The following is a 23342-nucleotide window of genomic DNA, read 5'->3' as shown; positions in this document are numbered from 1 at the left end:
AATGGGAAAGAATCATCTTCCCATTTCCAGCTAAAGTTGGTTCTCTATTTTAGATCTACTTGTTCTTGTGGCCCAGATAGTTCAGAGTTTTGTGTTTTCTTCTCCTCTCTGTCCTTAGTGTTACAGTGTCCCATTGGCATTCTTCCTCTATGGTACAATATGTTGAGGAGAGATTCAATATCCCCTCTCAGACAGCAGACAAGTTGAATGGGGCTTTGATGTCCCTGCCTGTGGTAGGGGATGTTGAAAACTGGTGATCTTTAAAAGGTCCCTTCCCACCCAAATGATTCTGATTTGAAGATTTTATTCCTTCTCAGACTTTTTGCTAGGGTAAAGATTATTTTTGAGGTATCTTCTTGTAAGAAAGGCTACTAGAATAGTAAGAATAGAATCTTTCTTTGCATCTGCTCCAATTTTATTTTATGTTTCTTGAATATGAATGAGTAGAACTTCACAACTTATTTTGATGTGTTAACTAGAACTTTGCCTAACATCATTAACACTCCCCTAATTCTGCTGGAAATAATTCAGCTAAGACAGGCCAAAGCTTCTAGGTTTTTACTTGCCAATGCAATTTTCCTGTGTTTCCAAATAATGAGCTTCTGGCTGAAACAGTAATTTTTGTTACTAGTCTATTCTCAGTCCTTGCATTCTGTTCCATTAGATTTGCATTTTGTACTACTGGATTTCATCCTGTTTACATTACTGTAGTTCCCAAGGTCACGTAGTTCTTCCTGTACAGCACTTTGATATCGGGAGTGCGCTTTGCATAACCGGGAAATTTAATCAACGTATTTCTAGCTTTTGTGTCCAAGTAATCAAAACAAGTATTAAAGATTCAATTCCAACACTCACCCTGTGGAATTTCAAAGCTAACCCTCTTCTACACAAGAGCTTTCCTTTCATTGCTAGAGTTATTATCTACTGAGGTACAGCCCTACAAATCCTTTTCTAAATCCCACTTTTCAATCCTTTCAATCCTATAGTTTCCTATTTGTCAACAAAAGGTGTGCTTTACTGAAGTTAGATGAGATGTACTGCACTTCTACATATACAGGTATCAGACTAGTATAGCTCAAACTACTTCAGCATTTCATTCTACTCTCCTCTATTTCTGTATTTGTCTTTACCTTAAAAGAACTGTTCTAAAGTTCTGCATGTTTTCTAAATTACTCTGACCAGTGTATAGCTGCCTGGATCTTGGTCTCCCAGCCTCCCCTTTAATATAGATTCTATGTGCACAACATTCTTGAGTCATCTCGTACTATTGGAGAATGAACAGACTTTATAATTACATGTTTTGCTTTCTTACACCGCCTCCACACAGCTATGTGATGGAGGTTCCCCATTCCTCAACATTAGCAGACAACTTGGGAACTCAACAAATCATTTGCAAAAGAAATCTTGTGTGAAACTTGAAAAACAAAAGTATCAAGTGATTTATAACTGTACAAATGAATGAAGGAGAAATGTTAAACATCTACTGAAATCTGTATGAGTCTATGAAATGAAGAACAATGTTGAAACCGGCCGCTGATTGTTGCTGTGTATTACCAATTTGAGGCACTGTTCTCAGATCCGTAGGCCGTACCTTCTGTATTAGCAGCCTGGCTTTCTGTCGCTGCACCCTTGGTTTTGTGGTTCTCAGATCTTAAAAATTATAATCTGGTCTTGTCTTACAAAGACTGGCTTTAGCCCAGATGCTTGTCAGTTCACTATTTCAGCTGCTTTAAAAATGTTCTGCAATTTTAAAAGCAAATGTGTTGGTTTTTGTTTTTGTTTTTTTTTTTAACTGAAATACCTCATTTCTCACATACATAGTTTCAAGTTACAAACTCAGGATTGTTTCTTCTATTCAGGGACTAAGATTCTCAGAAAAACCATAAAGTTATACGTATTCACATCAAAATGAAAATGCCAAGCAAACACACAGAGGTCTTTTGAGAACAAACTATTGTAAAAAAAAGTAACATTTTTTGGGTTTTTTTCCTTGTTGATACTGATTTTTAAAGAAATACAAAGTTTTCAGATGGCCTTTCAGTGTTTGCTTGTCCAACTTCATCCCATAAACCTCAGAAAAGTACTTGAAAAGAAATTACTCACATAGATGTTGCACTAAGTCTAGCTGAAAGAAAAAAAAAATAGCGAAAGAACAGTCCTAGTTCAAAGCAACAGAGTGTTTCATTCTATTAAATGAAATTGACTTGAAAATATTCTTTTTAAGTGGACTCGATCCTAAATCTGCTTCTTAACAAAGTCTGAAGTGTTTTTGCCAGTGTTTCCTCTGAAGTCTTTACTTTCTCCTCTGTGTCTCTTTTCCTTAAACACAAAACCTAGTGGGTATTTACTAACATAGCAGTTGCTTATTCCAATACTTAAAACTGTGGGGCATGTATATTATTTAATTTAAAACACTAATGTTCTATGTAAAACTCAAATTCAAAGATTAAATACATTTTTGGTAATAACATGACACAGAAATATTCTATAGCTCTAAACTAATAGGAATTTTACATCAGCAGTATTTTGTCCATGGCGTAAGTTTCTAATGGGATACTCGCAGAAGGGCTCTGTCTCAGAACCCCACATACCCTACTTCTTATTACTTAATTCCCAAGTTATTTGCAGACACAGAATTCAAGGAAAAATCGGAACATCTAGCACCATTTCCACATCTGAGGCTAATACATTCCAGCCGTTTAACCAAATAATTTGAGATAATATATATCATCCTGAAAAAAGGGCAGACATAACAGTGTGACATTACCAGGCTCAGTTCTCAGGCAGCCTCCACTGATTTCAGAAACCTTCTCTGACGCCAGATCTCCTGGTTGAAGTGCAGTGTTGTGGTTTTTCCCCTGTCAATTGACAAAAAATATGTTGTGTTGATTTTCAGCTTATGCCTTGTTTCTTCCTTATGGATATCTGCCACAAAGGTCTTACTTGGACATTATCCCTGGTAACTTATCTTGGGGAGAGAATCATGCTACTGAAAGGGTACTGTTAACTTTCAATTTTAAGTTTTCTGGTTATAGTTTCTGGTGATCTGTTCCTATTACTTTAACACCCAGATGAAAAGGCTTTTAGTCTTCTCTTTATACAGTTACTTAAAGATTAAGTCATCTGCTCTTTCTGAATAACCAGACTGAGACCCTGATTCTCCTCACATTAAGACAGCAACTTCAGCTCCCCCACAAGTACTGCAGATCTCTGCACACCCTTCTATTTCTTCAGCCTTCATAAAATATAGGAACATACTGAATACATGAGAATGCCTCTTGTAATAGTGTACAGAGACACTGCAAACAAAATTACCCTGTCATGGAAGCAAGCTTGTTCAGATCTCATGTTAGCCTACAGCATAAAACTGACAGTACCTAAGTTGCTCATCCTCTCTGAAGCCTCAGTAGTTCTCAGAATTGGTGACACAGTCTCCACTCTGTAAAAATTACCTTCATTACTCACTACTTGCTATCTACTGTTTTGTACCTATCTTTAATGCACTGTATGAATGGCTCTGAGCCAACGTGTGACCAAAACTGCCATATATGATTACCTTCTTCTCATCTTTGTTGGCCACTTTACTTTGGAGTGATTTCATTATTTGTTTCGTCATCAAGAATTAATCATGCAGAAGTGAATACAGCATTGCTCTGTCCTCTAAAGAATCACTGCTGGAGATTTAGCATGTATTTTAATCCATTTTTGAAGCACAAACTGTGTTAAACATAACTCTGGAGAGAAAAATAAGATGCTTTTCAAAGAAAGTATATTTTCCTTAACATTACACCATTAATGCAACTCAGACCTTCAAGAACCCTTACAAAGAAATCTTGCTTTGGGGTTTAAAGTGGTCCCTACAGCTCAAGAAAAGCTTTAGGATTCTTTCCCATTTTGGATTTCCTGTGGTTAACAAGCATCAAATTCAGAACCAACTGATGTAATCTAAGTTTCAGCTATCCTGTGTTAGATCCTGTGACCCATTCTGATCAAGCAAAGCCTGAATCAGCCAAAAAAAAATCTGGCTTGTCTGTGTTCTTACACTGAACTGAGCAGAACCACATCTACACCTAATGCCTCTGCCTGCTAGATCATGTCTATTTTCTGTGGGAGCTAAGATTAGAGGATATAATTATCATACAGAAATATCAATGTATATTTGAAACAAAGAAAAACACTAAAGAACATGGACAAGATGAAACTGTACTAGTACTGGACCCTTTGAAAAAGCTTTTGAAAAGCCCTTTGTCTATTAAAAAGTCTGAAATATATCTACATTCAGAAGAAAAGCAGTGTTTTCCTGTGAAAAGAATTTGTGGAAAATTGTAAGACCAAACAGAAATCTTCAGGATAGAATTATTTCTCATTTTGTTTTTCTAAAGAACTAGAACTAAGATCAACCCTCAGAACTGGCCTTTAAGAGTCACCATGAAATATTTTTTAAAGAAAATGTAGTTGTTTAAGTGTACATGCTTCTGACCAGATTTATCCTTGTTGACTTCTGGTCAGTTGTATCAGGATCAGGCTGTTTTTAAGTTTTAGAGATCAGCTGAAGATTATATAAGCTAGAAAGCAGAAAGCATACCTGTAAATAAGTATTAGTTCAGTATGTCACCAGGAGATCTCTATGTTCAGCTTTATTGGACTTTTGAACAAACTGCACTTTCTGTGCACCTGCAATTTTCGTTTTTTTGGTTTACTGTACCATGTACCTTGCCTGTGGAATTCTCCAAAAAGGCTTTGCTTGACTGTAAAATTAACAGAGACTTGCCAATATTTTTAACTTCAGCAGTCTATTTTAGGCAGCAAAGAAGACAGCTTCAGTGCAAGTCATGTCACCTGACTTCAGTTTACATCTTACATGGTGTCAGATCTGCTTTGTAAAACACCCCAGAACATTTGCATTAAGAGACTCTCTAAAGAAAAATATGACCAACTTTCGAAGCAAATCTCTTCGGCACAGCTGGGGACCAAGTCAATTGGAAACAAAAGGTGCACAGGGGCATGCATACCATGTGGAATGCTGTGCTTGGCAGGCCAGCAAGCTGCAGTGACAGACATGTTGCTGCTTTGCATTGTTTTCACATCCCAGGTGCTGGGAAATGCTCATGCAGCCTTAGCTAAGAACTAATGCTTAAGCTCCTCTGCAGCTTAACAGGATTGTGCTGCCTGATTAACAACCTCATTCTGCAGACAAGGATGCCTGAACCTGAGTTTCAGGGCAGATAAAAAATTAGCCTCCAACCAAGCTAAATGTGAGAGGTTCCCTGTGCGGAAAACCAAGGAGACAGGAGGCAGTTTTTAATCGACCAGTGCTACATCAAACCTGACTAAACTGTTTTTAGCACAGCACTGATTCACAAAAAAGTTTTTTGCTTCAGCTTAACCCTCACTAGTGCCTACACTAGCAGGCTGTGAACTGGATTAGTAAAGAAAAGCAAATAAATTTAACTCTATTAGAATTATGTAGCTAAAATGAAAAACAAATAAATGGTAACAAACTCATTAATTCATTGATTTAAACTCTATAATTTTTCCCATGAAGCAGTTTATATGGGAGGTAATGAGCTGCCAGTCGTCAGTCATTGGACACTGCTCAACATACAAGAGGCTGATTGAACAATATTTCATTCTGGCAGCACAACAGGATTGACATTATTAGTTAGGAAAGAGACTGAATATTTTGAGCAAAGGAGAGGCCATCATTCTAGTTTTACCAGTCTGAAGTTATTCTCATAAAGCTGACTATAATATTAGCTTTTCCTTATATGGATTAGAACAGAGGAAAATACTTAAAGCAAAACTAAAACAGGGCATAAACATGCAGTTACTTCAGCTTTAAAACAGAAAAAGGGGGATCAGCATGGCTAATGGATATCTACTATCTTCTAAAGAAATTTCTGTGTATATACAGATTGTTAGAACAACCTCCAACCTACTTACAAATTACAGATGTCAACCTATGAAAAAAAAAGTTCACATTTTGTAGTGCAGTATAATTTTCTTCTAGTCTTTTTTCATAACTCTATAGCTGTTAAGTCCATTAATATAGTACAGTTTTATAACTTGAACTAACTTCAGCAGTCCTGCCCAATAAAATCCAGATATTCCCACCTTCACTGTAGCATCATTTCCAGTACTCACCTGAACCTGCAATGAATCAGTTCAAGGAACTAAAACCAATCACTCTTCTTTCTGTAGAGCTATTTTTTTGTTATCTTAGCCCTTTGAACAATGCAGATGAATATCAAAGAACAAAGGAGGAGGTGGAGATGGTTTAAAGTCTTATTCAATCACTTTTAAACCCAATCTGTTTAAAGTACTCTTGCTTCAAGTGAACACTAAGAATAATCCATGTAGAGTTTTGACTCAAGCTTCCGGATGCAGCTAGAAGTTAACATAAAGGTGACAGTGTAAAAGCCAATGAAAAACTAATTTTTTACTGATTACCACCTAAGGATTATTAAAATATGTCTCACTGTTCTCTGTAGCCATTAAGGCTGGCCCTACATAGTCACTGACCTGTTGAACTTTGTAAGCAGTCTGTTAACAGCAGTTAGCTGAAAATCAAAACACAAGAATGGACATACAGTAAAGGCATTTTTCAGGTACTCATGAGTATCACTTATTACCTGCAACAAGTTTCCCTCATGCCTGTCTGAATGAAGACAGCTCACGCTACAAATCCTAGTTCAGCTGTAATAATATGCCCAGACTTTCGTGGAGCTACTAGGCAAGTCATAGAAAGAGTCCATCACACAACTGAAGAAGAGCTTCCAAGCCTAGGTGACCTGTGGCTCAACCACCTGTCTCCGGAACCACAGAAAAGAGCCACACACACTCCTGTGAACTGGAAAAAGTTACTTATTTGTGGGAACCGAGGAGAGGTTTTCCTGAGAGGGTTAAAATCAGCTAAATACACAAACAGCAACTTTTCTCAAGTATGTTTGTTACAATTATGTAGCAGTAAGATCTCCATCCATGCACTGGGATAGCATGATCAAAGTCTGAGAAGTGAAAAATTTGGGAACATGATGTTGGTCCTTAAGCTGTGGCTATCAATCTTCCCTTAGTCAGAAAAAGAAAGCTTTAAGGTCTGGTGGAAACAATGGTAATGGGGTGTGTGGGGACACAAAGTCCTACAAACTCGGTGAAAATTATCTCCTATTTAAGGAATCTAGTCTGTACACTAGACTGTATCTACCTGACCTTGGATATGTAGTACATATAAAGTTGTGATTTCTTGTATAAATAAATCTGAAATTTCAGGTTTGTGTCAAGAACTGCCTGTTATCAGCGGTCAGAATGAAGATGGCAGTTCCCCAGCTAACACAGTTAACAGTCTTCAGCTCAGACACATTTACCTCAGTAAGTTCATCCCTAATTTACGCTACTGTGAAATCATATTTGGGTTTCTTTTGTCTGAAACACAGAATTGAGGGTCTGTCTACCTGTCAGTATCAGTGCCATCCACAATCAAACTAGTTCTGAGTCAATTAGCTTGAGCATTTAATTAGTATCACTGCATTAATGTAACCCTCCACAAGGGCTACAATATTCTGCTTTTTAGTATTGCATCATGTAGAAAATTCCTCTTACAGTTTTAGTAAATTAAAGACTCTTTTCCACATTTTCTTCCAAAAACTGATGTGTAACATTACTGTGTGCTATAAATAGCTTCCCACTTCCATCTGCTGCCTGAAATGTCTTCTCTGAACTGCTTCAGTTTGTACAGTATTTGTTTTGTAGTTCTTCAGGATAAAACATTTGCTAGATTTGTCATACCGTATCATCTCTTCTAGACTACAGCTGCCACGAAATACCGGGCAGTGGCACGTACATGCTATACTGTTAGTACAAATACATTGTTACTAGTTCAAAACAATCCAAAACAGTACTTAAGAAAAAAATCATTTTAATGAAGACATTTCACAACAGATTGGACATCATTGATTTAGGGAGTATTCCACTTTATCAAAGGGCTGACCCACATGGCCATATTAGTATCTGCTACACTTTTTACGGTAGTATGGCCATTGGTGAGTAGCGAAAAGCAGTAAGAAATCCAAGAGCCCTGGTTCAGCAGCACACAGTGTCATTAATCATCTGAGCTGAGTAACTCTTGCTCAGCGCTCTGGGAGACAGCAAATACTAAAGGCCCCAACAAATATGGGTAACAATCATTCTTGACTTAGATTTGGTTTGTGACTATAATGACAAAAACATATGAAAATGATAAACTAGAGTTTATCATTGCTGGTTTCTATTACAGATCATTTAAATCAAACTACAATTTTTACCTATACCAGTCACTGTCACAGTTTCCAATAAAGTTCAAATTAGCCAAGAAAATTTGAACGATGCTGGGTAATTCTGAAACATGGTTGTGTTGTGTTTGCAGGGCAAGGTTTTGGTGGCGGGGGGCACAGGGGCGGCCTCTGTGAGAAGCTTCCAGAAGCTGCCCCCGTGCCCGGTGCAGCCCGTGCCAGCCGGCTCCGAGCTGGGCCCGGTGCTGGGCAAGGCCGAGCCCGTCGGTGCCGGTGGCAGCCGCAGGGACCGTGTATTTCAGATCGTGTATTTACGTGCGAGCGAGCCCAGCAGCCCCGCGGCCCCCGGGCCGGGGCAGGGGGAGGCCGGGGGGCTCCAGGCGCCGCAGCAGCGGCTCCCCCAGCCCGCGGGGCGGCCCCCGGCGGGGCGGGCCGTGCCCCCAGCCCGCGGAGCCCCCGGGGGAGCAGCTCCCCCCCCGCAGCCCGGGCAGGGCCCCCCCCGGGGCAGGGGGTGCCCGCAGGGGGCTGTGACCCGCGGGCAGCGGCGCTGGGGCAGCTCCGGGCAGGGCCCGTGGCCCCGCGGGGAGAGGAGCCCGGGCCGGGCCGGGCTGGGGCAGGGCCGGTGCCCCCGCGGCGGCCGGGCCGGGCCGGGCAGGGGGCGAGGGGGCAGGAGCGGCGGACACGAGGTGTGAACTGACCGCAGCCCCCACTCCCCATCCCCCGGCACCACGAGGGGTGAGGAGGGAGAGAAGTCAGGAGTGAAGTTGAGCCTGGGAAGGGATGGGTGGGGAGGAGGTTTTTTTAGATTTGTTCTTGTTTCTCATCGTCCTCTGGTGTTAACAGGCAATAAATTAGGTTTTCCCAAGGCAAGTTGGTTTTGCCTGTGACGGTAATTCCTGAGTGATCTGCCTGTTGTTACCTTGACCCACGAGCCTTTTGTCCTCATCTTCTCATCTCCGTCCAGGTCCAGCTGAGGCAGTGACCAGTGACGGAGCGGCTCGGTGGGCACCTGGCAGCCAGCCAGGGTCAGCTCACCACATCATCGACAGCACAGTGACTCACAGTTTTACCGTTAGGTTCCAAAACAACATGCTGATTAGATATCATTATCACTATAGTTTCGATAATGACTACAGTCTCTAGCCTTGGATTGCTCGGCTGTGCACTGTACAAATACAAAAGGTATGGTTCCTGTTTCAAAGAATGAGAAACCTAACAATTTAATGCATAAAAGTTTCTCAATAAATCATAGATTAGAAGAGGTCTCAGGAGGTCATCTAGACCATCTAAATGCCCCAAGGAGGAACTAACTGCCAAATACATTCCTGAAATTTTCTTAATCTGTTCTTAAAAATTTCCAATCAGGGGAATTTTACAATCTCCATAGGCAATTTAGGCTACTGGTTTATTATCTTCATTATTAAAATGTTCTTAATATCTGATCTGTATCTTCCCTGCTGCAACTTGATGCAAGTACTTCTTTCGCAGTCTAAAAGCAACAAAACAGCAGACTACCCCTGTCTCTCTGCAGTGCTAAGCAATGCTACTTTGAAATCACCCTTGTCTTCTCTTATTCAGATTTATCAGTCTTGATTCATTTTTTTCATATGCCACACTCTCCAGAGATCTAAGTCTTCTTGTTACTCTCCTGCAGACTTTCTGTCTATCTTCCGTGAAGAACCTTGCCTCAGAATGACAAAGTATTTTAGTTGTAGCCTTGAAAATACTGAAGGGAATAAAAGAATCGCTTTGCACACCTCAAACCAGACTTTTGTTGATAGATCCTGGCAGAGTATTGGCTTCTTGCACAGCAGGATGACATTAGTGACTCCTGTTCCTCTTGCACGTCATTACAACATTTATACAAAATACCTTCTTGAATCCTTGTTACCTCTTTCATGTATTTGTGCAGTTGAGTATCTGTGTTTAAGAGCAGCACCCTGCTCTTGTTTCTACTAACATTTTTTTTATCAGAAACAGTACAGTGACATACCAAAATAACTGCTTTCTCTTCCTTTTCTCCGGTAAACTGCAAGTCCCTCTCCTTTCACTGTTGTCTAGTAAATACACTTGGTATAACATTATCCACATCACTAATGAAACGCTAATTAGTTGCTGTACCGAGGAGTTAATCTTGTGCACCTGGTTCCAATCTGTCCTTTTACTGACAGTGACTCACTGATAACCACTTGTAAGTGGTTCTCCAAGGACCTGTGCATCCAGCACAGTAGTTTCATCTCGTCTGCTAGCTTTCTAGTTTCTAGGTTTCTAGCTACTTCATGAAAATTTCATGAAACTGTATTGAAAGTCTGACCACAGTGCAAATGTATGACATCACTGCTGATCTTCTGTTCTCAAGACATGTTGGCCTCCTTTAGAAGGAAACCAGTGTTTTGAGAAGACTTCCTTTTCAGTGGGAGCCTGTGTTGCTCCTACTTATCTCCATGTTCTCTCATATATTAACTTCAGTGTCTTCCAGCAGTTCGTAATCAATCGGACCACACACGGAGGGTACAAGTGTCTCTGTTTTAATTGCCTAAAAATGGATAATTCAGGGAAATCTGTGTGGTGATCATAAAAGCTGTTCTTCACTCTCCTGCCCCTAAATAATTTTAATTATTAAATTTAAAAATAATTTTTAAAAGTTAAATTTAAGTTTTGTTATAAATTTTTCCTTCTTGTGCCTAAGCTGATCTAACAGTTAAAAAATCTTCACACAAGAGAAGTGCAGAGGTACTAATTGCGAACAGACTACAGAAACTGCTGAATGGGTATTCTGCTGCCTGAAAGAAAAGATCTTGTCCCCCTTTCCCCCGTCCTCTTTTAGGTTCTGGGAAGAGTCAGGACAGTGTCACACAAGGTAAGACAGGGCATGCTTGCCCTCTCCTACTGCCAGTCCAACCCCTTGTGACCACGTGTGACCCCTCTGCCCCACAAACCCTCTCCATTTTCCCATCATCTCTCCAGCTTATCGCCCCTAACTCGGTCAGGCCTCCCCAAACGGCATCATTGCACCCATGTGAGGCCACCATTTTGATGCAGCTGTAAGCCACGTGTTATCAATGCTTTCTGTGATCGCTATAAAGATACACAGAAAGGAGTGTATAAATATGTATAATGCATACATACACAAAATGAACTTATATTTGAAAAAGTTTACATATAAAATATCACTCAGTAGGAGGTACTGAAATTAAGAAAGTTTAAATATGAATAGAAAAAAATTAAATAAGAAGAAAATACAGTTATGGGACCAGCAGTTAACAAGGCTACTGAAAAAACCACCAGATCAACACACAGTATTACTTGGGCAGTCTTCGTGCTGTGCTACAAGATATGGGCAACATGGCCTAGTAATCAACTTTACAGGAACATGTGGAAGGGCATAAAGAAAAGTTCCCAATGGGTTTTCCCCAAAAGCCCACATCCATTGGATAAATGACAGCTGAGCTGCCATTTCTGAAACACAACTGAGTTGTGCAGTGTGACGAGGGCAGGGGACTGTACTTACCAAAAGGCCTCTCTAATGTGAATGGCTCTCCTGAGTATGATGCCGCATTAAACACATCTCCTGTTAGGACAGATGAACTCCTGAAGGCAACTTCTAGATCACCCACACCTTACGTAGCAGACTGTGCCTTACAAACTCAGAATGAGATGTCTCCTAATGTAATATCCAGCAAGCTGAAAGTAGATGCCAATGAGTAACTCATCAGACTCACTCTTGTCTTCAACAATTTTGCAGCACAGATCCAGCATGGTTGTTCAGACCTACACAACCTTTCCCATTCAAGTCCAGGGGAGGGGGTGGGCTGGCAGGTAGCAAACTGAGTTCTAGCTGAAAGCAATGGCATTGCAAGGCACAAGACAAGGAACAAGGTTTTCTTGATGCTTGTCTGCATTTGGGCCACTTCAAATGAATCCAGTTTGGGTTTGGTACGTTATTCTGGTCAGCCATAAACAAAAATCAGCCTCGTTAAAATGTATCTCCTTTTCTAGTAGTAGAATGGGCAGTCTTCCGCTGGAGTTCTTGTTTCTTTTGGACTGTTCAGTAGGGTTTGTTATTCTTTTATTTCTTGTTGTGGCTGGAATGCAGCCTGGCACTAGCCATCCTTTTTCTTTTAATGGTTTGAGGAAGGCTGTCCCTTCGGGGCTGTCTCTCAATAACCCCGGAGACCTCCTCCTTTCCCAGTGTTTGCAACTTGGCCACAACAGCCTGGGAGACACATCTGATCACATCTTTGGCCCTGTTTTCAGCCATAGTTTTAATGTGTTGCATAATAATTCTGAAACTTGTTTAGAAAAATGATACAGCTTTTGAAAAAGAGGCTATAGAATATACCTTCTACTCCACTTGGGCTCTTCAATAATTTATGTACAAAGAAGGGTCCTTTTAATTCTTTTACTACTCCTTTTACTATTTTATTCTTTACTACATGATGGTGTGCTTTCTTAAAATTCCAGAACCTTCCAGGGCAGCAGATGCAACTCCACAACTTTCTTTCCACTGTGAAATAAGATGCACTTATTTTACTTTGTATTTATTTCAGTGCTGCCTGTGTCAATATTAGATTGGCTCACTGGCACATTATGCAGCTTGTGTTGTGTTGCTGTAATAATCTCACTGCTATTACCATTTGTGAGAACAGAGCATGATTATGTGACCAATAAATGTCCAACCGGCTGGTGCTCAGCAAGATTTTGTGTAGAGGTAGATCAAGATAAACCTTCCACACATGTCAGCTGAAAAGAGAAACTTGTCACTGGCACTCCCAGGAGAAGTTTCAAAAAAAATTGCTAGCTTCCCAGATGTACAAAAAGTACAAGAATTTTCAAATGTTTTACACTTTGTTTTCCTAATTGCAGGACTGAGGACCAGGTCAACAGGTAGAGATCTGTTATCGGAATGAAGCGTTTACATATTCCAGCAATATGCATATAGATGGATAAAGGACTTGCTGCAAAGAATAATGCCATGTCTTACCCAGCACCACTATTAATATTATTCCAGCTGTCTGGGTATTGTACTTCTGCAATCCCCACCTCCCACTGGCCTGACAGCTCTCCGGGGCTTGGAATAGCTGTTTGCTAAAGTTCAAATTGTTGAAATAAAGTTCAAATGCACAACACATTGTTTTTGTGGGGAAATGCTGGTGTAAGCATTGTTGGGGAGCATGATGTAAAAGCTGCAGTTTACCATTCTTTTTCTCCCACTCTGGCTCCAACTGCTAAACATCATGGAATTGAGAGGCTTTTAACCAGCTGTTAAATATCTAGGGCCAGCAACACCACTTTACAAACAGCTGTTTCTTCCTTCCTTGCCTTCTTACTGCTAGAAACTTTTCAGTTTTGCAGATTCTGTCCTCAACAGTGTTAACTTCTTAAAGCTCATCAAGATGAATAAAACATCACCTTGATATCCTGGTACCTATAGCCAATTAATCAGCACATGGGTATCCAATTCTTTTTCAGTTTCATCTACTGCCTGTGAACCTCTGCTCATAACTGTTGTCAAATCTTTCTTTTGTTCTAGACATCCTCACATGGTCTTTTTTTCTGAGTAGAAGCATATTTACTCTAATTTTGCACCAATTCACAGACATGATTTTCCTTGCAGAGCTGGGAGGTTTCCCATCCACAGGTCTGACTGACAGTGCTGTGGAAGGTGTGGTTGTAGCTCTTTATAATAAACTCCAGTAACACATTGAGGCAACAAATGGTAACTGTGCTGCAAGACATACCCACATCTTGGTTTCTAGCATCCTGTTAAAACAGTCCATCACAGAAGCCTCCACTTCATTCTTAGTAACAAAGCAGTGAAAATTATTTTAGTTTAACAGCATGTCTAAAGGCTCGTTTAAAAGCATCAGTAATGTTTTCAAAAAGTGCTATAAAATCTTTGTCAACATAAAGATAAGGGAAAGGACAACCCCTGACATGCAGGATAATCCCTGTCATGGTATTACAAGTGGCTGTTGTCACACTGAGATGTAGGCAAAAGCTGCCTCCCACCCTGTCCAACAAACTTTTGTTTCCAAAATCCCAGGCCAACCATCTTCTCTCCAACACACACGGTCTTTTTAGGAAAACCCTTTGGGGTGTAGCTGTCCCTACACACATGTTCCTGCAGAGCTGGGGGATTTTTTGTTCTGGCTTTCTCCTTTAGTGATGCAATGTTACGTTTACTTTTTAGCACAGGACAAAGTCTGCCCCAGCAATACTGTTTGGTGATCTGGGTGGTTTGAAGGTGGGGTGAAGGGGGCCTCTTGGTCAGATTCAGGGGTCTCGTCTGTTCTTTTGATGAGCCGAGGCAGGGCGATGGCCTCTTGGTTAGCTTCACAGGCTCAGCCCTTTGCACAACACATATTCACATTTCTCCATGTCCCCGCACTCTCTCTGACACACTCCCACACCCTTGAGCTGTACTTTCCTTTTATTTAATTTTCTTTCTGTTTACCTACAATTTTGACCTAACTTTGTTATCTCTTACTAACATTTTTATACATGCACTTTAAAAATGTAGTCCTTATATATTTATAAAGGAGTGTAACTATGTATAAACACACATTGATACACTTTGTACACTCTCACATGGATCTTTATATACACACACACGTATTTATGTATGTATGTATGTGTATATATATGTACATACGAGGGCCTTTGACACACTTCTGGGGTAATGAAAAAGACAGAGTTTCAGATGTCAACAATTACAGGGGGTTCTGAGATCACATGGGGTATGGCCATGACCATGACAAAATTGTGATTCTCATGGACAAAGAGATGACTTCCTGGGCCTGAGGGATCTGATACACTTCTGAGCTAAGGGGGTCATATGGCTGGAAAAGGGGCAAGGGCTTCTGGGGACGATGGTTAGACTTTCTGAGGGGCAGGTCTTCCAGCAGAAGTTGGGGGAATGGGGCCTGAACCATCTTGTATCAAAGTTAATGACGATTCCCTCAGTTGTAGCCTTCTTCACCCTTTCCTCATCTATTTGAATTACAATAGAGGTCTATGCTGCTACCACTTAAACAAGGAATGCAGCGAGGTATTTGACATACAGTAATCTAGGGAACAGTATATAATAGTAATTAGAGAGAGGATTTACAAATGAATAGTATTTTAACATGTATCAGGAATTATTACAGGCAGTTTGGGTTGATACGGCATTGCTTAGGCTAAACAGGATATATGATGACTAGGGTATAGTGATGACACAAGACACAGGAGACTGGACTTCTGGAGGGATTCAAAGAAATATCATGAATGCCAAACAGCCAACAAACCATTTTTTATCTTCCTTATATTAAGATAAAATAGTATGATTGTAACCAATTACCTTATATATACAAAGATACTTCATGTTATTACTTAAAACAAAGGGGCCACATGAGGATCTTACCTTCAGATGCCCAGACTTTGTCATTGAACCTGGTAGTTTAGTTAGACTTGGTAGTTTAGTTAAAACTTCCATCTTAACAGGTAATTTCTCCATCAATTAAAACTAATCTTTACTCTTAACTTAAAGCATGTACCTTTCAATTTTTTTTTTTTATTTTTAGGTTTTTTTGCTATTTTTACTCTGTATTCACACCTACCTTTCGTATCACCATAGCACGACTGCCCTATCACAACTGAATGATGTTGTTCTTTATTTCCTCTTTGCATTCGCAATTAAGTAAAATTAATCTTATAAAGGAAAAGCCTACTCTCTTTGGATTGGCTTCCTTGAACTTTCATGATGTCCCAGTTAAAGTTTAGGGGTGAAGAAGCAGCAACAGCAGCAACAGCAGCAATCCAGTTTTTGACCAAACTGTGAGTGGATTTAGATTTGGCTACAAGTCACCTTTGCTTTTCTTTTGTTTCCACCAAGGAAGCAAAGTCACACCACATGGAAGCACCCAAAATGTGCTATTCATCAAATAGATTATTCTGTCCTAAATCACAAAACCTCCATTTTTGTATCATGATTGCTTCTCCTGATTGTTCATGCTCCGCTTAGAGGTCTGAAGTTTTCAGAAATTATCGGTGTCAAGTCTTATGAACCAATACATGCTCACAGGGAATGTTATGTACCACATGTTCACCAGGAGCAGAAACATGGCAATTTAAAAGTACTGCTAATACGGAATGACTTCACCCCGAGGGAATAATGAATGTGTTGACAGATTTCCCACTCAGAAACTCTGATTACCTCAGGTTGTCAGGTGGTTGAAAATCAGGAGATGAGAAAATTCCGCAAGACAAGGAAAACAAATGATATCAGATGTAACAAATGTGCTGAATGAGATCTTTTCAGAGATTATTAACTGTAAAGCTAAAGGGATCATAATGATAATCTAAACTATATACAAAGGGGATAGGACTCACCTAAGTGCAACCCTAAACAGCAGAGATCTTTCAGAAAACATTTTTAGTATTTATTCTTAAACTTTCATTCTTTCACATTTTTAATTCAGCAACCTAGAGTGGGGTAGGTAAAAGAAACAAAAATAACACGGAATGCCTTTGGCACTAGCAGTTTCTTAGAAATATAAAACAATCCCCTAGCTACTTTTTGGGGCATTATGTCAGGCTGCCCTAAGACCTCAGGTTGCTTAGTTGGTCATATGCTGCTGCAAGGTGTGGGTGAGTATGTGGCAGAGGAAAGTTCACCTGGCAGCGCCACGGCTGTGCTGGGCAGACAGATGCTGCAGGCAGGAGAATAGCTGTTCCTGTGCTGGTTCCTGCTGCCCCACAGAGTGTCTGCAGAGTTCATCCAACGGCACCAGAGCACCTCATGCACACTCCACAGGTACAACATGTGGACACAGGAGCGTACGTATTCAAGAAGCTTCTAAGTACTATTCTGAAATGCTCACATGTTGCAAATACTTCTGGAATACTCTGTCCCTCCCAATGCCCATGACACAAGATGAGAAACCTGGACTATGGAAACAAGTAAGTGCTTTGAGATTTACACTTGTCTGAATCTTTGCAAATTTAGATTTTTTTCTCAGTATTTCTTATCATGTTTTTCAGTGAAATATGGAAAAATATTAATGATAAAGAAGCTGGCAAAAATGAATCTGCAGTCCTGCAGTGGATTTTCAAATTCTGAACTACTGCAGATCTCAGCTTGAACTGTTCCGTGGCAGTGAGCAGCTATGCTTGTGTATACTATAATTTAAGACAGAACTGATTGATTTGTCTCCCAGTTTGTCTCCCTTCCCTGTTCTAGTCACTTCAATGTATATCCTAATAAATGCTCATAATAAACTGAGTTGAATGTTTGAATTGGATGGAAAAAAAGGGGTATCTTTTTTTTTAGGGAAAAGTAAACTTATTGTATGCTTCCCCAGATTCAACCTCAAGATACATCTTTCAGATGAATCACTGTAGTTACAAGTAGACTCCTCAGTCATGCAGTCAGAAACTGATACAAATTTCCTTATAGTTGGGTGCTTCTGGATTTTTCATTTTAAGAATTCTGATCCAAACTCTTCTGAATCTTCAACTGAAAATCCTACATAGTTTATTTTGAAATAAAAATTATACAAAACCTTTGTAAGGTCACCAGCTATCCTGTAACTCGAAACACAAAACTTTTTTACTGCAAGAGAAATTTCCAAAAGAACATAGAACATATAGAAAACATCACTAACACTGCAGAACTCTACCAAGCATAGGTGGCTTCTGGGCATATGAAGTTACTTGCTATACACTATGAACTTAAGAAAACTTCTGTTGATCAGCTGTAGAAAACTGCCATGCAATTTGACTGAACTCAAAGCACATTAACAGTTTGTAATTCCTAAACCAAATATGCAGGGTGTGATATCCTAAGTAAGATGAGGACTAGATGATTTTCCTGTTTCTCAATATTCACACCTGAAAAAACAGGAGAAAGATTTTGATGGTTGTTGCAACAGCTGCAAGTCTCATAAAGTCCTTTTGTATTCCTTCTTACTCATAACAGACAAGCAACAATTTGAAAAGTAGTCACAAGATACTCAGAATAAAGTTTGTACTAGTCCAGACCATACAAAAATTGATAGTAGATCTTCAAAAAGGAAAAGCAGAGATTTAATTTACGCTGAGTGAAATTTTTGGTTTGAACTTTTATTTAGACACACAAGTTAGAGTGAGCTGAAACATTTAATGAAGTGTTTCAGAAGAGAAAGAAAACCTAAACAATATCATCACAGATTTTTATGAAGAAAGCTTTTACATTTTTGATGCTTTTGTAATTAACTTTATTTTTTTTCTAAATAAACTGCTCCACAGTGATAACTTGGGGTGGGGGGAGGACTGAAGAATAGGTACAGCTACAGCTGACCTATCAGTAAAAGATATTAAAATGGGATGAGCCGGTTCTTTAAAAGGGCTAAGATCAGCCTCAAATGAGCTAAGTTCAGCCTAGTTGACCATGCAGCGGGAGTAAGTACAGAGTCATGTGACAGGGGATATTTAACTCAGGGCCAAGCTAAGGGGAAACGTGATAGCAGAGGTAACCAAGAATGGAGACCAAACCAGGGAATGAAGGTGTCCCCTGAAAAATATAGGGGACCAGTCAGGAAAAGGCACCGGGAAAGTCATTGTGAGTGAAGTTATTAGAGCATTAGATCAGTCCTGTTAATTAGTACAACCAAGGACTTATGGTACAGGCTGAATTGCCCTTTGATCTTACCCTGTGAAGTCCTAGAGCCTCCCTGAGAGGCAGCTCTACTGGAGGAATAAATAGCAAACAGTGGTGCTGAAGCTGAATCCAGGGAAAACTAAGGTTTTCAGGGTGGAGTAGATGTTTGAAAGAAGGCAAGCACTTGGGACAAAAACCTAACACAATTCTGCCTGAAGGATAAAAATTGTATTGATGTTTATGTATGTACACGCAGGTACATAAATATATAGAGAACAATTCAAAGTTTGGAAATTTGAGTATCTGGAACTGCTGGAATATTAGCTTCAAACAAGACAAAACCAAGAGGTAGTAGGAAGAAAGGATTTCTGTTGTTTCATGAGTCTGTAACTAACCTGCATCTAATTCAGTGAAGAATACAATCCTGGGAGAGCAGAAGTTTGGACTGAAATCCTGATGCAGCTGAAGGAAGTGGCTGAACTCCATTTGCTTCACTGCAGTAAGGAATGTGTAGAAGTCAAACTGCCACAATCTAAATGAAGGCCAGAGCTTTTGAAAGCCACCTTTGCTCCCAAGTACCTGGTTTCTGATAGCAGAGCTTCATTTGCAACAGGTGTTAATTCAGTTGGAACCGAGCAAACCTGACACATTTAGAAAAGCTGTTTAGCTGGGCAACAAAAAACTAGATGACAATCCAATGGAAATAGCTTAAAAAACATACAAAGCTCTTCTTAAACATAAACATGAACATTATGAGACCCAAACTATCCTTCTGAGCTCAGTCCACTGGAAAATGTTGCCTGTCAAAGCACCACATCTTTCACAGGAAAATTTAGTGGGGCAGAGTTCAGTTTTAACAGCACAAAAATTGCTACGGTTACCTATCAGGTTTTGCTCCTCATTGCCTTTACCCTAACTGCATTTATCTAGATTTTGTTTTCCTTCAAGATCTGCAAGCTCCATGCCAAATAAGGGTCCTGTTAATCTTTGTGTCAGGCTTTATCTAGGCTGGACTTCATCACAGAAAACCAGTATGTGCACTCACACTGCAGACCTTGTTCTATAGATACTTTTGGTGCCACGAAAAATGCATATGGTAAACGGCTGCATTCATCACGCAGACAGTCAAGCATGACTTGTTGCTTAAACTTGCTCACTGCCTGGGCAACCCACCTCCCTGCCTTGGTAGTGCCGAGTTCAGCTCAGTAATTGCAAGCCAACTCTGAAAAGAAGAGAAGGCTGCTAGCTGCAGCACAGCGTTTCTGCAGCAGGAAGCTTATGCTGGCTGAGAATCCGTACGCTGCCTTGCAGGCTGCTGCGCTCCCTAGAGGGAACTCGTAGCAATGGAAGCTGTATTCATTAACAGATTATTAATGAATTCCCAGGTGACTGCTGGAATAGTGAAAATATTACAGATGATGATGGTACAGCGTTTCAGCAGAATGCAGGGAAAATTGGCTAAAAAGGTGCTCCTAGGATCAAGTCACACCGTTTTCTTTACTTCTCGCCAGCTCAGTTACCAGCTTTTCTTTCCTTTCTCTCTGTTTCCCTTCAGCATCTGAGTGCCAATTCATGCCAATACCAAAGAATTCCGAAGGTAAGAACACAAAACAGGACCTGCTAACTAGTGAATGTATACAGAAACACAGGAGAGGGTAACACACAGGAAGAATAAAATAATAGCTAAGGAGCATTAGACAGTGGAAAATGTGATGGCAGTTATGGGAGCTTCAGGAGGCTTGTTTCCTGAACCAACATATTTTCATTAATGAATAACATAAATAAGATAAAATTACTTTTATATCTATATTTATATATATATATATTTATATAAAATATAAATGACATAAAGCAGTAATAACATGATATTAGTATACAAAGTGCATTAAAAATGCTTAAAAAAAATAAACGCAATCCTGAATATAATTGTAAAAACACATATAGAAGGAGTGGCATCTCTGTGTCTGGCTTATTTCAGTGTTTCAAAAGAGAGACCACTGACTGACAAGTTAAAAAAAAAATATTTCCAGAATGTGAACCTTACAATATTTAGCATACCATGTTCAGTTGAACTGATTTTACTTTTTTGTAAGTTTTAAATTTCTGCTAACAGAACTACAGTCTACTCTGTCCTTTATGACACAGAACCCTTTATAGTCAGGTAAACATACAGTAGGAACAGATTTAACTGCAATACTTACTTTCGCCTGGTAACGAAAAGTATGCTGACCCATGTCAATTCATGAATGCTTCCTGAACAAGGACTGGAAAATCCAGCATTTGAAAGAGTTTCACATATATTAAAAAAAAAAAAAATAAATAAAAATTAAAAAATCCAGAAAGAAAGTGGGGAAAAAAGACCCCAAAGCATAAAGATAAACAAAGAGCAAGCCTTTAAGGTTTACAGCTCTGACTGCAAAATACTCAGCTTGGCAGCTGTAGGAGAAATACAACTCTGTGTACTTGTACACGTTCTCCCCGTTAGAGGAGGAGTCAGTTTTGCAACACTTACGTTCCTTGCTGGAGGCAAAACAGTGATTCTCTTCAGTGCAAGCAATGTTTGGAGCATGACAGCTTTAAATGTGAGAGGTATACTCTGTAGCATAGGAATGCATCAGGAGAAAAAGATTATTTTTAAGCATCAGCTACATACTCTACAGCTTGTTGAGGCTCCTTTTAAATGCTTACTGCCTAGGATGTTTTTTTCCGGTTTGTTTTTTTGTGGGTTTTTTTTTTTGCTTGGTGTCTTTTTTTTTTTAAGAGAAAACTAACAGACCTTCAGCATAAACTGCATCCATAATACTCTGTGTGCCAGTAGTCCTTGTTTGATATTCTAGAATAGCAGAAAAAAATAAATTATTTTTACAAAAAAAGATAGGTGTTGGTTTTGCATCATAAAGCTGACTAAACAGAAGAAAACAGCCTTTTTTTTGTAATTCTGTTAGCTTTCCCCTGTGATTTGCAGGGAGTTTTAAGTTATGCCATAGGGTTTTGAATTTTACTGACATACTCAATTGTTCACTGGTCATCCACCTCTACTTAACTGAAAACATCTTTACATATTCTTATTAATGCTTTCTTTGAATAACATTTTTATCCTCTCTGCATTCATGCCAGTGAACAGAACAGAAAATAAAATGCATGCATGTGTAGTGAAAATTCTTTTAAGCAAGAAGATTGAGCCAAAACATTCTTTTTCTTAACAAAGCAAGATTTCTGTGGTATGGATGTGAAGCTGTTATTAGAGGCAAGTCTCTCCAATCAAGGCCAGAATTTTTCATATCTGGTCACTAAATGGACATTCTGCAGAATATTTAAAATAATCAGCAATCATATGAACAGTTTCTTAGCAAGACAGGCAAACATTTTCAGGTGAGAAACACACACATTTTGATTTATCCACATGGGGATTATAAAACTTCAAGTGTTTCTTCAGCATGGTTTGGGCTACGCTAACTGCCAGCTGCTACTGAGAAGAACTGTTTCAGTTTGCACCTCCACCTGCGTTGCTCCCTTCCATCCATCATGTGTGCTGTGTTATCCATTTGACTCAATGTTAAGAAGATAGTCTAGGGAGCTAAACTGGTGGAAGGCATTTCCTGTTGCAAATTTCTGAACAGGCTCACTCTGAGGTTAAACATGCTGGCGGTAGGGGAATGGAATGCATAGCTGGCAGTAAAGACCCAGCTAAGTGTATCATAAACTATTGATCACATGCTCACAGCGTTCAGCCAGCTCTGAGCAAATCCCACCAGTGACTCTCTGTGTTGAAAGGGATGAAACTGCTCCTGGTAAATAGGGAATGTGTGCTTGAAAAGATGCTATCATCTCAGAAATAAGAGGAGGAACAGAAGGTAGAATGTAACAGGTATTTCACCTGCCAGAAAAGATGTAGCAGGCTGTGGCTGGTGGTTTTACTTCTGCATCTGCTTGTCCCTGCTAAATTTGGGTGGGGAGATCAAAATGGGGAGTGGGGGAAGAGAGAGATAAGATCCTGCCTAGGAAAGAGATTTTCAAAATGAAGGTCAATCAGGAAGTACTGTCTACACCATCACTCTCCTAATTTCTCTAAGAAGAGTGTAAAACCTTAAGGTCTGCATGCACATTTGCCCCCCCTAACCAAAACAGGCTTTGTACCCCGGAATCAAATTGGTGGGAAAAAGAAAACTAAAACCATATCACTAATATTTAGTAAAAGACAAGGTGAGGGATGAGAGTTAAGAACTATCACTGAGATCTGTAACAAAGATAACCTTTCACATTTAAACCTGCGCTATCCAGTCTATAGCTAGCTGATGTAATGCAACCTTGGTAACTGTAGCAGCAGGCAGTGCAATGTGAAATAGTTCTTAAATACTTCCCCAGGATTTTGAGTTCATTTTTTTTTCAGCTTTTAATGAGTACTGTGTGCCTGTGGCTACACTAGTAGCAATATTCAAGCCAGTCAGTCAAGT

The 23342-nt window shown here is 39.7% G+C and overlaps 1 protein-coding gene across 6 annotated transcripts in view; it reads right to left on the bottom strand.

Moving 5' to 3' along the window:
* Positions 1 to 23342, bottom strand: part of PRLR (prolactin receptor) — a 122851-nt gene that overhangs the window by 65518 nt on the left and 33991 nt on the right. For 3 of the 6 annotated variants that reach the window (XM_037373101.1, XM_037373095.1, XM_037373102.1), the window contains exons 1-2: positions 21090 to 21361; positions 2768 to 2858 (exon numbers count right to left, since the gene is read on the bottom strand). The gene's annotated coding sequence lies outside the window, so the exon portion shown is untranslated. Of the gene's footprint in view, positions 1 to 2767; positions 2859 to 3556; positions 3735 to 11778; positions 11952 to 21089; positions 21362 to 23342 lie in introns of those variants that run through there. The other 3 variants (XM_037373096.1, XM_037373097.1, XM_037373098.1) reach the window with 3 other exon arrangements.

The sequence above is a fragment of the Falco rusticolus genome, chromosome Z (genome assembly GCF_015220075.1).
Source record: "Falco rusticolus isolate bFalRus1 chromosome Z, bFalRus1.pri, whole genome shotgun sequence".
Classification (NCBI taxonomy): Eukaryota; Metazoa; Chordata; class Aves; order Falconiformes; family Falconidae; genus Falco; species Falco rusticolus.
The sequence above is the reverse complement of the archived record's forward strand: the minus strand, read 5'-3'. Positions and strand labels throughout refer to the sequence as shown.